General features: G+C 38.7%; 1 long non-coding RNA gene across 7 annotated transcripts in view; it reads right to left on the minus strand.

Annotated features, from left to right (window-relative positions):
* LOC107128559 (uncharacterized) overlaps nt 1–12,680 on the minus strand; it is a 294,024-nt gene that overhangs the window by 186,613 nt on the left and 94,731 nt on the right. The window contains exons 5-6 of one of the 7 annotated variants that reach the window (XR_012429855.1): nt 6,720–6,839; nt 2,440–5,933 (exon numbers count right to left, since the gene is read on the minus strand). The exons of 3 other annotated variants lie outside the window; for them this stretch is intronic. This is a non-coding gene — a long non-coding RNA (uncharacterized lncRNA). Of the gene's footprint in view, nt 1–2,439; nt 5,934–6,719; nt 6,840–12,680 lie in introns of those variants that run through there. 3 more of the 7 variants (XR_010584331.2, XR_012429856.1, XR_010584330.2) reach the window with 3 other exon arrangements.

Below are 12,680 nucleotides of genomic sequence, written 5' to 3' on the forward strand. Positions count from 1 at the left end.
TTTATAATAGGCAATAAGTATGCCTTCCCTTTGTTCCATAGACACCATCTCTATATTGCCAAGCTTTTCCCTATATAAACATCCTAAAGAAAATAGTCCAGAAAAACGAGTGGTCATTGTCTTGCTTGTAAGACATTCAGAAACACAACTCAATTGTCAGACAAGGTTTTGTGGAGCCATGGTTTTGGTATGGAGTGCATATCACAGCACAAATGGCTCATGCAAATCCATCTCCATTACAAAGCACATGTCCTAAAGATGGGAGATTTCTTAAGATGACCGAGAAAATACAAAACAGTTCAGAGCTTCAAGGGCCTTTGTCTAACCTGCTCATCTTACAGAAATGGAAATTGAGTCCTAAAGAAGTCAAGCAATCATAGCATTATTGTAGTATACAACTGGCGCATTTCTTATGTCTGACTAGACAGTTATATTCTATGCCCACTGAGCACTATCCTACTTTTCATAGTAGGATGCTGCTTGGGAACCTCATTAGAAACCAGATTACTACCTGAAGCAAGTTTACACTAATGTATTGACCTCTACAACACTCATTAAATGAACTGTAAATCCAATACACCAAAGTCATTTTCTACTGAATCAAATAAGGCTTCAGTCAAAAGAATTACCATTGTGATATACTTAATGCCCGGCATTTTCAGGGAGTCTTAGGCTGGATCATTGCAGATAAAGACAGAAAATTGTAGAGTCATAAAATAATGCTGACTAAATAAGTCACACTGCAAGCAAGCATCCTAATTCAGAACTGGGAGTTTAAAGGCAATAATCGACTCAAATTGATTAGTTGGTGGAGCCATCTAAGGATTCACAGTTCTTTGTTTACTAATCTGTCTGTACTTCACTTTCTCCCAGATTCAAAAGTGCTGTAAATAACACTCCTTACTTTGTCTAAGAATACCTTTGGTCCTTTTCAGTTTGCGTAGCAGCTGAAATGTAGGAACAAGTGAAAGGGAAATGTAACCACTATCAAAAGTACTAAAACAGAACACAAAGTATAGATAGACCTTCTTGCATCTGTGGGGAATCTAGATAAGGATAATAATCCCCAAGCAAGAAAGTTCATTGGATTTAAATAGATTTTCTAGTTGGTTTTCATTAAATCTGGCCCAGAAAGTCAAGAGCAAATGTTGAACAAATAGAAAATCTGCTTGTGAGTTTCTGATTTTGTATGCAAATCCATTTGCGCCACAGGATGAGAAAATATAACTATTTTCAAAACTAGGTGTGTACTGAAACATTAAAGCCAAATATGGAATAAAGTTAAGTGTGTCTCTCAACCCCAATCATCATCCCCCACCTTCTAGGGTTACAATGTCCTAAGGTTGACTAAAAAGTCATTGCCACTTGTTACTGGCTTGGGAAGAAATAGTTTGTACTTGCCTTGTGAACTACCTTAGCAGAAGACTAGTTGAGATCAAGGGAGATGATGATCACATTGCACCAGACAGCCCACACCCAAAGTATCTGTATGCAGTTGTGAGCACGATATGTAACAAGTAACCTTAAAAATAGTAGTGTGTCCAGAAAGGAGCAACCGATATGATTAGAGGACTTGGAGTTTTGGCCTTTGAGGACTAGTTGAGAAACCTAAGCATGGTTAGCCAGGAGAAGAGTTAGTGGGAAAACATTAGTACTGTTTTCAAATCTTCAGAAGGCTATTTTTCCTTTTTTTCAGGTTTTGAGGTATTATTGGCAAATAAAATTTGTATAAATTTAAGATGTACAACGTATTTTGACATACATATACATTATGAAATAATTACTACAATCAAACTAATTAGCATATTTATCACCTCACATAGTTACCATTTCTTGTGTGTGATGAGAACACTTAAAATCCACTCCCTTAACAAATTTCAAGTATATAATACCTTATTATCTATAGTCACTATGCTGTACATTAGGTCTCCAGAACTTCTTCTTAGAACTGTGAGTTTGTACTCTTTAACCGGCATCTCCCCTTTTCCCCAACTCCACTGGTAACTACACTTCTCTCTGTTACTATGAATTTGACTTTTTAAAAAAAGATTCCACATAATAAGTAAGATCATGTAGTGGTTGTCTTTCTGCATCTGGCTTATTTCACTCAGCATAATGTGGGAGTGTTATTATTTGTAATAAATTACTTAATCTGCTTGGTTCCAGAGAACAAAGATGGAACAATTGGCATGGTTGAGAACTAAAAAAAAAAGAAAGAAAGAAAGTAAAAGAAATAACTTTCAAATCTGTGCAGCTGTCTAAAAATGGAGTGGGAACAAAGTAGGGCAAGATGAATCTTCTCAGCAGAAGATTCTGTTTACAATGTTACCCCTCCCATAGGACTCAGTACACTCCCAGAGTCTGGGCGTCAGGACCTTGAACCAGCATGCTTCCACTAGACACCAGACCCCTCAACCATCTGGCTGTGAAGCCTCTGACTTTTTTGACCCATTAGATGAAGAGCAACCCATCTCTAAGCAGAAGAGTCAGCATCCTACAAATAAGACTTCTTTTTTTTTTTTCTTAGAAACTTCATTGTTGCGGGAAGTCAGGGACCCCGAATGGAGGGACCAGCTGGAGTCACAGCAGAGGAATTGTGAAGATTTCATGGACTTTTATCACTTTCCTAATAATACGCTTATAGTTTCTTATGCCTGTCTTACTTTAATCTCTTAATCCTGTTATCTTTGTAAGCTGAGGATGTACGTCACCTAAGGACTACTGTGATGATTGTGTTAACTGTACAAATTGATTGTAAAACATGTGTGTTTGAAAAATATGAAATCAGTGCATCTTGAAAAAGAACAGAATAACAGCAATTTTAGGGAACAAGGGAAGACAACCATAAGGTCTGACTGCCTGCGGGGTTGGGCAAAAAGAGCCATATTTTTCTTCTTGCAGAGAGCCTATAAACGGACGTGCAAGTAGGAGGGATTTTGCTAAATTCTTTTCCTAGCAAGGAATATTAATATTAAGACCCTAGGAAAATAATTGCATTCCTCAGGGGAGGTCTATAAACAGCTGCTCTGGGAGTGTCTGTCCTACGTGGTTGAGATAAGGACTGAAATACGCCCTGGTCTCCTGCAGTACCCTCAGGCTTATTAGGGTGGGGAGAAAACCCCACCCTGGTAAATTTTAGGTCAGACTGGTTCTCTGCTCTCGAACCCTGTTTTCTGTCATTTAAGATGTTTATCAAGACAACACATGCACAGCTGAACACAGACCCTTATCAGAAGTTCTGTTTTGCCTTTTGTCCCGTTTCCTCAGAAGCCATGTGATCTTTGTTCTCCTTTTTGCCCTTCGAAGCATGTGATCTTGTGACCTACTCCCTGTTCTTGTACCCCCTCCCCTTTTGAAACCCTTAACAAAACTTGCTGGTTTTGCAGCTCAGGTGGGCATCACAGTCCTACCGATATGTGACATCACCCCCAGTGGCCCAGCTGTAAAATTCCTCTCTTTGTGCTCTTTCTCTTTATTTCTCAAACTGGTCGACACTTATGGAAAATAGAAAGAACCTACACTGAAATACTGGGGGCGGGTTTCCCCAATACTTCATATCATAGGATCATAGGACACTGGAGGAAAGGAACTCCTCAAATCATCTAAGCCTCCAATTAAGTCCATAGTTCAGACCCCGTAAACTGAGGATGCTCAAGAGGGATGCAGAAGAAACACTTGTGGACAATTTGATGTATTACCCCATCAACTGTGATCATCTTGACTTTAATTCTGTACACTCATGAATCCCTTCAAAAATAGAATTTTAACTTTTTTTGTGCCTGTCTGACAGTGTCAGTGGTTTTACTCTTTGCTTCCTCTAGCATATTCTATCAGCTCACTGGAGAGCCAACCTAGGTTGTGACCAAAATCACAGCATCAAATTTTTATGCTCTACAAGCAAGAGTCTCTGACACATGTAGCATAAATAATGCTTCCCATAGCTCCTGTTGAGCTGGGACTCTTCTGAATTATCTCTCATGTCCTTCTTTCAGCTCTTGGTCCATGCAGTATGTTGCAAGCTTCCCCTAGCCCCATTACAAAGGGCCCCATTGCAGGTGTAGTAGCTCTAAACCTACTGTTTACACCACAGGAAACCAAAGAAGTAGATCTCTCTGTCTTGCTACATTTTCCACCCACTTAAGTATGCTGAGTCATTCCATATTGGCTCAGAACCCACTACACAGTAAAAAGGAGAAACTGGGACATGTTATGGCCTCTTCTACCTCTCTGAATTTTTCTCACAGTGCAGACCTCAGAGGGAAGAGCTTTTCCCCTTACACTTTTGTCTCTCCAAGCCTGGATTCTGATATGCTAAAAAAGAAGATTTGGGAATTTAGAAAAATCTTCTTCTAATAATGTGTAGCTTTCAAAATATTTTCCTGGTATAGAATTCTATTTTAAATGTCAAAAGCTAAAAGTTAATGTTTTCTTTTGCTGTTGTTTTTTTTAGAGACAGACTTGGGCTCTGTCACCCAAGTTGGAGTGCAGTGGCACAATCTCAGCTCACTGCAACCTCCACCTCCCAGGTTCAAGAGATTCTCATGCCTCAGCCTCTTGAGTAGCTTGTATTATAGGCATGTGCCACCATACCTGGCTATTTGTTTTTCTATTTTTAGTAGAAATGGGATTTCGCTGTGTTGGCAAGGCTGGTCTCAAGCTCCTGACCTCAAGTGATCTGCCCACCTCAGCCTCCCAAAGTGTTTTCTTTCATTTCTTATTCTCCATCTGATTTCCTTAGAAGTAAATGGATGTCTTAAGCTAAGAAAAAAATGTACCCCAAAACGCAAATGGAAAATCACATTTATGTTTTTTCAAATAATTTCTTATATTACATGTATTATCATTTATTCAGTACTAGTCATGCTATAAGCATTTTTATTTTTATGTATATGAATTTTATATATACTATAACACTGTAAAAGTCAGAATTATTTCAAAAGCACTTGAGAGAAACCCAACTCAAACTATTTACGCAAAAACAAAAGTGGGGTTAGGGACTCATAAATTGGAAAGTGCAACAGGTAACCTGCTTTAGATACAGGAGGATTCAAGAGCATACTTCTCTCCCCTCAACTCCCTTCTGTGTATTGGGTTCATTTTGTAGACAGATTCTTTCCATGTGCAAGGGAAGATAACTGCCCATACCTTCAGGTTTACATGCTTCCAGTTTAGAAAGCCAAACAGAAAAACAGCTTATATTCTCCCCAGCATCCAAAAGTCAATCCAGAGAAGGCACCTTATTGGCCATGCTTAGATCTGGTGCCAACCCCTGGACCAATCACTGTTGCCAAGGGATAGATATTATAAAAGGCCCATTCTAGATTATATGATTATCACTATAGCCAAGGTTGAGGGGCATCATAATTAACAACCCCACTAGGATCACATGGAACGAGGGAAGGGACAGTCCCTCAAAGGACACAGAGGGCTGGACATACCAAAACATCAGATTTCAACTTTACAAACATCACCTCAGTCCTTAAAATTCTTTAACTTATTCTCATTTAATTCAAGTAAGCTAAATAATTTTCCCAAAATCACATAGCTGTATAAAAGAACAGGAATCTAAAGCCAGTCTTGACTGATTCACAATGCCCTTGTTCTTTCCACTATATCTTACTTTTTTAATGCCATCCCATCCTTGAGTGGTATCCAGTGCCTTCTGCTTCCATTCTTTAACCCCAGTCAAAACATGCTCTGAAATGAGTTGACAAACTCATTCATACTCAGCTGTCTGACACTGAATGACTGAGATTCAGGTATTCCTCCGAGGGAAAATTATAATTTAGCATGTATCAACTTTAGGGAGAAGAATGACTTGACAATTAAGGAGATTAATTTAAGAGTCAGACAGATATGAATTACCTTACCTCCATCACTTGCTAGGTGTGTGATCTTGGGAAAGTTATCACTTTGAGATTCAGGCTACTCATCTATAAAATGGAGATAATAATTCATAGGAAAACAGAGATGTTGTGAAGATTAACTGAGTTTGTTCTGTTAAAATGTCCAGCCCAGAACCTTTCATACAGCTGGTGTTAAATAAATATTCATTTTTCTGCTATTCAAAAAAAATCCAAGTTTTGTTATTAACCTATAGATGAGGGAAGTTCAAGGAGGGCCAAGGGCCCTTCTTCTTCCTCTGAAATCATATCATATAAATGCCTTATATGTGTATAGCTTTAGCACCTTAATTTTTTTCAAGTATCTTAGCTCTCTTGATCATTTTAACAATTCATCAGGCAGGCGAGGCAGGTTTTGTTAAGCCCTATTTCACTGATTAGAAAACACAGGTTCTAGGAAAGTTGAGTCACGTTGCTAAATATTACCCAGTTAATATCTAACATAACTGGAGCCAGAACTGAGAGATTTTGTCTTCTAATCCAGAACTATCTTCTGGTGGATAAGATCATGTCTCTTAGTAGTCATGGTGAGAGACAGAGCCATTTCTTTTCTATTTCCCCACATGGAATTTTTTTCTCCTCCTCCCGCTTTACTCTCCACTAGGTTGCCAATGGCTCACCCAGATTACAGCCAAGAGAAGAAGAACAGGGAATGAACAAGATAAGTCTTACTAGACTGGTGTATTAGGGTTCTCCGGAGAAACAAAACCAGTAGGATATATATTTTTTCTATTATGTACATATATTACATATATATTATAATATGTACATATAATATTATATATCCAATATACTTGTTATAAGGAATTGACTCACCTAATCATGGAGGATGACAAGTCTCAAGATCTGCAGAAGACCCAGGAGAGTGGATGATGTATTTCCAGTCTGAAGGCCAGTAGGCCCAAGACAAGGAAAAGTTGATGTTTCAGTTCAAGTCTGAAGATAGGAAAAAATTAATGTCCCCATTTAAAGGCAATCAGGCAGGACGAATTCCCTCTTACTCACAGGAGGGTTAGTATTTTTATTTTATTCAGGTGTTCAACTGATTGGATGGGACTCACCCACATTAGGGAAGGCCATCTGTTTTATTCCATCTAGGGATTCCAATATTAATCTCATCCAAAACACTCTCACAGACACACCTAGAATAATGTATGCCCAAATGTATGGGCCCAGTCAAATTGACACATAAAATTAACCATCACGACTGGTAAAACATGATAGCTGATCTTGGTGCATTATGGATGTGATGAATTCTTCATCTCATGGGGAAATACACAGGTTCCTCAGAGATAACTGCTGAGGCCTTTCAACTTGTTTTTGCATGATGCATTTTCTCTGGCTGTCAACTTACAGTTTCTACCCTCAGTTCCTGGGCATTGGACTAGTCCAGCCCACAGACTCTACACTGGGACCTACCATGAGCCCAGTAAGTTCAATTATGCTTGGGCAAAATTCAAAATGGCGCCAAGCAGTCACCTTCACACGTGTTTCAAATTTGGTCACAGACAATACACATTCTTGCCCTCTTGTCAGTGAGAAGGAATTTACTCCATATGTAGCTTTTCCTCTCTCTAATCTTCCACTCTAGATCAACACAACCCGTTTCTCTTACCAGAATGTATGCATCCCCCACAAACTCCAGGTTCACATGCCAAGCTCTCTTAGCGGTTTTATTAAAGCACCCTTTCATACTTGGCTTAAGGTGAATGATAGCGCCTTCTCTCTTTCTCCATTTTAGTAGTATAAGAAGTTGCATAGAACACCAATTTTTCCTACAAAAAAATTGCTCTCTCGGGCTCCTTCAGTCTCAATACATTAATATCTTCCAGGTGTGTGTTTGGATATGCATCACAAAATCAGTTTCCTACCACTCTCTTTGGTTAAGATGACAAATTTTATGTTATGTATTTTTTATGACAATCAAAAAAAAAATTAAACACACAGAACATAGAAACCCTGGGAGCCACTGCCATCCCAATGAATTTAAATTTAGTCTGGGGCTATTTGTTCTGGTTTTGTCACAGGTTCCATGAAGAAATTTTTTTACATATAAAAGTATAATAAAAAAACTCACTTCAGTGAAACAAAACAAAAGGGCATCTCCTTTCATTTCATAGTTGGTAACAGTGCTTTTTGTTGTTGTTGAAGTGATATATTTCCCAAAGCAGGGTGATTCTGTCTTAAATGTCACCCCATTTGGAACTCACTTCCTCTGCAATCCTTTGCTTCTAGCGCTTCTCAGCTGAGTGCAGTGCCCTCAGGTCTAGTGAGTGTCTGCTCCATTGATTTTTCCCCTACCAGAAGGTCCACCTGAGGGATGGGCATGTGACTGATTTATTGCTGTATTACCAGTATCCAGCACAGCCTTGCTCACAGGGCAAGGAGCTCAGGCAATGTTTGTTAACTGATCATTATAGGAAGAGAAAGCTGTGGGTTTAATTTACTCAATGACAATTAGGGGATGGTTCCCTGTCCTCCAGGAACTCAGTGTCTACTTGGGAATGTTTTCTGTCCCTCATTATAAGATCCTGGAGATCAGGGCCTGTTTTAGTCATCCCTGTATCCTCATCATCTAGCATAATTCTTGGCACACAGAGTTCTCAAACTGGCCCACCTAACTACTCCTAATGGCAGAGGAGAGTAGATACGTATCCGTAAAGGGATATGGGAGACCTCATTTGAAGTGCCCTTTGCAAGCAGAAACTTTTTTTTCTAAGCGTTTTGTGTGATTATATTATTAAATTTTACAGCAACATATTAGATAGGTGCAATTATTATTCCCATTTCATAGGCAGAAAAACTGAGATACAGATGTTAAAGGACTTGCTCATTCTCCCACAGCTAGATATGCTGCAAACCTAGAATTCAAACTCAAATCGAAATCCAGACTACAAAAATAAATCCCCAAAAGCAATACTGATTTCAAAATTCTGGTATGTAGTAGGTGCTCAATAAATGTTTGTTGAATTAATGAATGGTTCTGAAAATTTTTTTTTCATTTTTTTATTATATTTTTAAGTTCTAGGGTACATGTGCACAACATGCAGGTTTGTTACATATGTATACACGTGACATGTTGGTGTGCTGCACCCATTAACTCGTCATTTACATTAGGTATATCTCCTAATGCTATACCTCCCCCCTCCCCCCACCTCACAACAGGCCCCAGTGTGTGATATTCCCCACCCTGTGTCCAAGTGTTCTCATTGTTCAATTCCCACCTATGAGTGAGAACATGCAGTGTTTGGTTTCCTGTCCTTGCAATACTTTGCTCAGAATGATGGTTTCCAGCTTCATCCATGTCCCTACAAAGGACATGAACCCATCCTTTTTTATGGCTGCATAGTATTCCACAGTGTATATGTGCCACATTTTCTTAATCCAGTCTGTCATTGATGGACATTTGGGTTGGTTCCAAATCTTTGCTATTGTGAATAGTGCTGCAATAAACATATGTGTGCATGTGTCTTTATAGCAGCAAGATTTATAATCCTTTGGGTATATACCTAGTAATAGCATGGCTGGGTCAAGTGGTATTTCTAGTTCTAGATCCTTGAGGAATCGCCACACTGCCTTCCACAATGGTTGAACTAGTTTACAGTCCCCAAAACAGTGCAAAAGTGTTCCTATTTCTCCACATCCTCTCAAGCACCTGTTGTTTCCTGACTTTTTAATGATCAACTTCAAAGAAGTTTCTGCTTGAAAACTGACACGAGCTGAAACTTACTTGAAGTCTTGTGTTCTATCTTAAAACTTCATGCGAGTATTATATTCCACAACACAGCCATCTTTGCTATTAAAAAATGTTTTAGATCACTTAACACTGAATAAAAATCTGCTCCAGAAAGATGCCCATGCAACACTAACCCAAACACTCAGCTAAGCAGGTAGGATGTTCTAGATTCAACTTATCAAGTCCACTGTAAGGCTTGATAACAGTTTTCATGAAGGACCTGGCTTTTCCTGAGGCTAACTGGCACAATTAGGAATGAAGATAAATTGCGCTTCGATTTTTGTCTAAAATGACTTAAAATCATTCTGCCCCAGATGTGAAAAGTGATAAGCTAGGCTGCACACCAGAAACAGGGAAACAGAATTTTTCATAGGGGAGGAGTGTAAGGAACTGGGAATGATGTGGTAAGGGCTGGCCTGCCTGGGAACATTTTGTTTTGCATCAGATTTGGGTAAGTCCAGTTTTTGATCACTGGCTTAATCCAAAAGTATCTGCTCTGACAATGGTGGGCCTGCGTGTGTTCGCAGTAACACATTTGGACTAAGGGTGAGGGGACTTGTAAAATGAGAAAATAATTTAAACTGACCTAAAAACAAAGAGGTATGTATGGGATGGAATTATTTGAAATCATGGTTCCACAGGTGAGCAGGGAGAACAGTTGGGGTGAATTGAAAGATAAACTAAAGAAAAAATTAAATTGTTTTCAGGAAGCTAATGCCAACTATTCCAAGGCCATTTTTTATTGTTCTCTATTTTACAGCCCTAGACTGAGCCTTTATTCTGGTCCTTCCTGAGTTCCCAATCCAGGTTATAGTTGGAATCCTAACCCCAAGAGCCATGTCACAAAACGAGTAAATAGTTGGCCACAAATGGGACAGCTAAAATAACATGAAAGATGCATAATAGACCAGAGCTTCTCAACTTTAATATGCCTATGAGTCACTTGGGAATCTTTTTAAAATGCATGTTCTCATTAAGTAGGTCTGGAGTGGGACCTGAGATTGTGCATCTAACAGGTGATCACCATGCCTGATAATCTAGACCTCTTTCCACTAATGCCCACCTCCTGGGTTCACTCTTTCAACTTTGATAGTCCCTATGCAGACTCCTAAGATTTCAGAGGAAAGGTGCAATTTGAATTTAAGGCAATCAATATTTGCTTCATTTTATCATTATATTAAGTGCTCTTTGCTGAGCACTGTGGACCACAAATAATTCTGTCTCCCTAGGCCAAACAGAAATACATCCAGACCCAAAGAAATCAGGCTATAGGCAATAAAGAAAAGAATAACTGGGGTAGAAAAGTTATCTCCAAGTTACTGATGCTCCATGACCCAACATACTAATATAGATCTAACACAATTATGGAGGACAAAAAGAACAAAATTTATCTTACTATTTTGCAAGTACTCCATTAGGAATGTTGACAGAAGTAGCTCAGTTATTACAACTAAGGGAGGTAAGTGGAAAGACTCTAAGCATGCTTCCTGGCACATAGTAACTGCTCAATAAATAATAACCTCTCAGTAAATCTTAAAACTGCCAATGGCAGTTTTCAGAAAGGCAAAGACTGGTTTTGAAAAAAGCAGAGATACAGAATCAGAACCAGAAACGCTTAGAAATACAGAGAAAGACTGTAACAGAGTTCTCCAGAGAAACAGAACCACACACACACACATACACACACACACACACATTATATATATACATATGTGTGTGTGTATGTGTGTGTATATATGTGTATATATACACACACACATACACACACACAGAGGCACACACATATACATAGGAGAGAAAGAGAGATTTTAAGGAATTGGATCACATGATTGTGGGGGCTGGCAAATCCAAAATCTGTAGGGCAGGCTGAGAGGCTGGAAAGTCAGGCAGAAGTTGCTGCTTTAGTCTTGAGGCGGAATTTCTTCAGGAAACTTCAGTTTTTGATCTTAGAGCCTTCAACTGATTAGATGAATTCCACTCACATTATTGAGCATAGTTTTCTTTTACTTAAAGTTAGCTGATTGTAAATAATAACCACATCAACTAAGTACTTTCACAGTAGCACTTAGATTAGTGGTCAATTAAATAACTGAATACTACAGTCTAGGCAAATTGACACATAAAGTTATCCATTAGAGAGATCATTCTAGATTATTGGTTCTCAATATTGACTTCACATTAGAATCACTTGAGGGTTTTTTAAAATACTAAAGCCAGGCCCCAGTCTCAAGAGGTTCCAAAATGGTTAATAGCTCCCCAGCTAATTCTAATGTGCAGTGCACACATGGTGAAGAACCACTGATACGGAGACCAACGTACCTCATTTTACACATAAACTGAAGCCAAGAGAAAATAGGAGATTTGACCAGCATTCTTTAATAACAAAAGCTAGATCTGGGTTTCCTAATTCTTAACTCAATATGTTACTAACATCTACCTCTGCTTGAATAGATGAATTTCTGAAGGTATTCCATAATACAATATCTGGAAATTTTTTTAATACTTTGGTGCTGAGGTGGTAAAGAGTAGGTAGGGTGGTATCAACAAAACAAGAGTCATCATGAGGTGATGATTGTCGGAGGCAGGTAATGAGTACATGGGGGTTCTGGTACTATTTCCTTTACTTTTGTATATGTTAACAATTGTCATTAATACTGCCTATAAAATCAAAAACAAAAACAGGTAATTCCATGCCTCTGCCAAACTGCATCAGGCTATCAACTATATCTGGCTTTCACTGAGTTTGAAGAAACCCTTCCCTACTTTTCAACTCTAGCTGGAAACGTGAGAATGGTCTGTCAGTTCTAGACATTTCCCTAAAACTGTAATGAGTTATGATTCCGGGGCTGTAAACACCCCTAAAATAAAAAAAAAAGCAAAAAGTTATTTTAATATACTCTATAAACAAGTTGCTAACAAATAGAAAGTTGCCTATTAAACAGCCACAAGTTTTGGTAAGCCAACTGTATAACACAGGCTTAACCTTGGTGAGGTTGCAGAGCACATGAGACTGAATTGCCCAATATTAAGCATGGAAAGAT

Source organism: Macaca fascicularis, chromosome X (assembly GCF_037993035.2).
Source record: "Macaca fascicularis isolate 582-1 chromosome X, T2T-MFA8v1.1".
In the NCBI taxonomy this organism is placed as follows: Eukaryota; Metazoa; Chordata; class Mammalia; order Primates; family Cercopithecidae; genus Macaca; species Macaca fascicularis.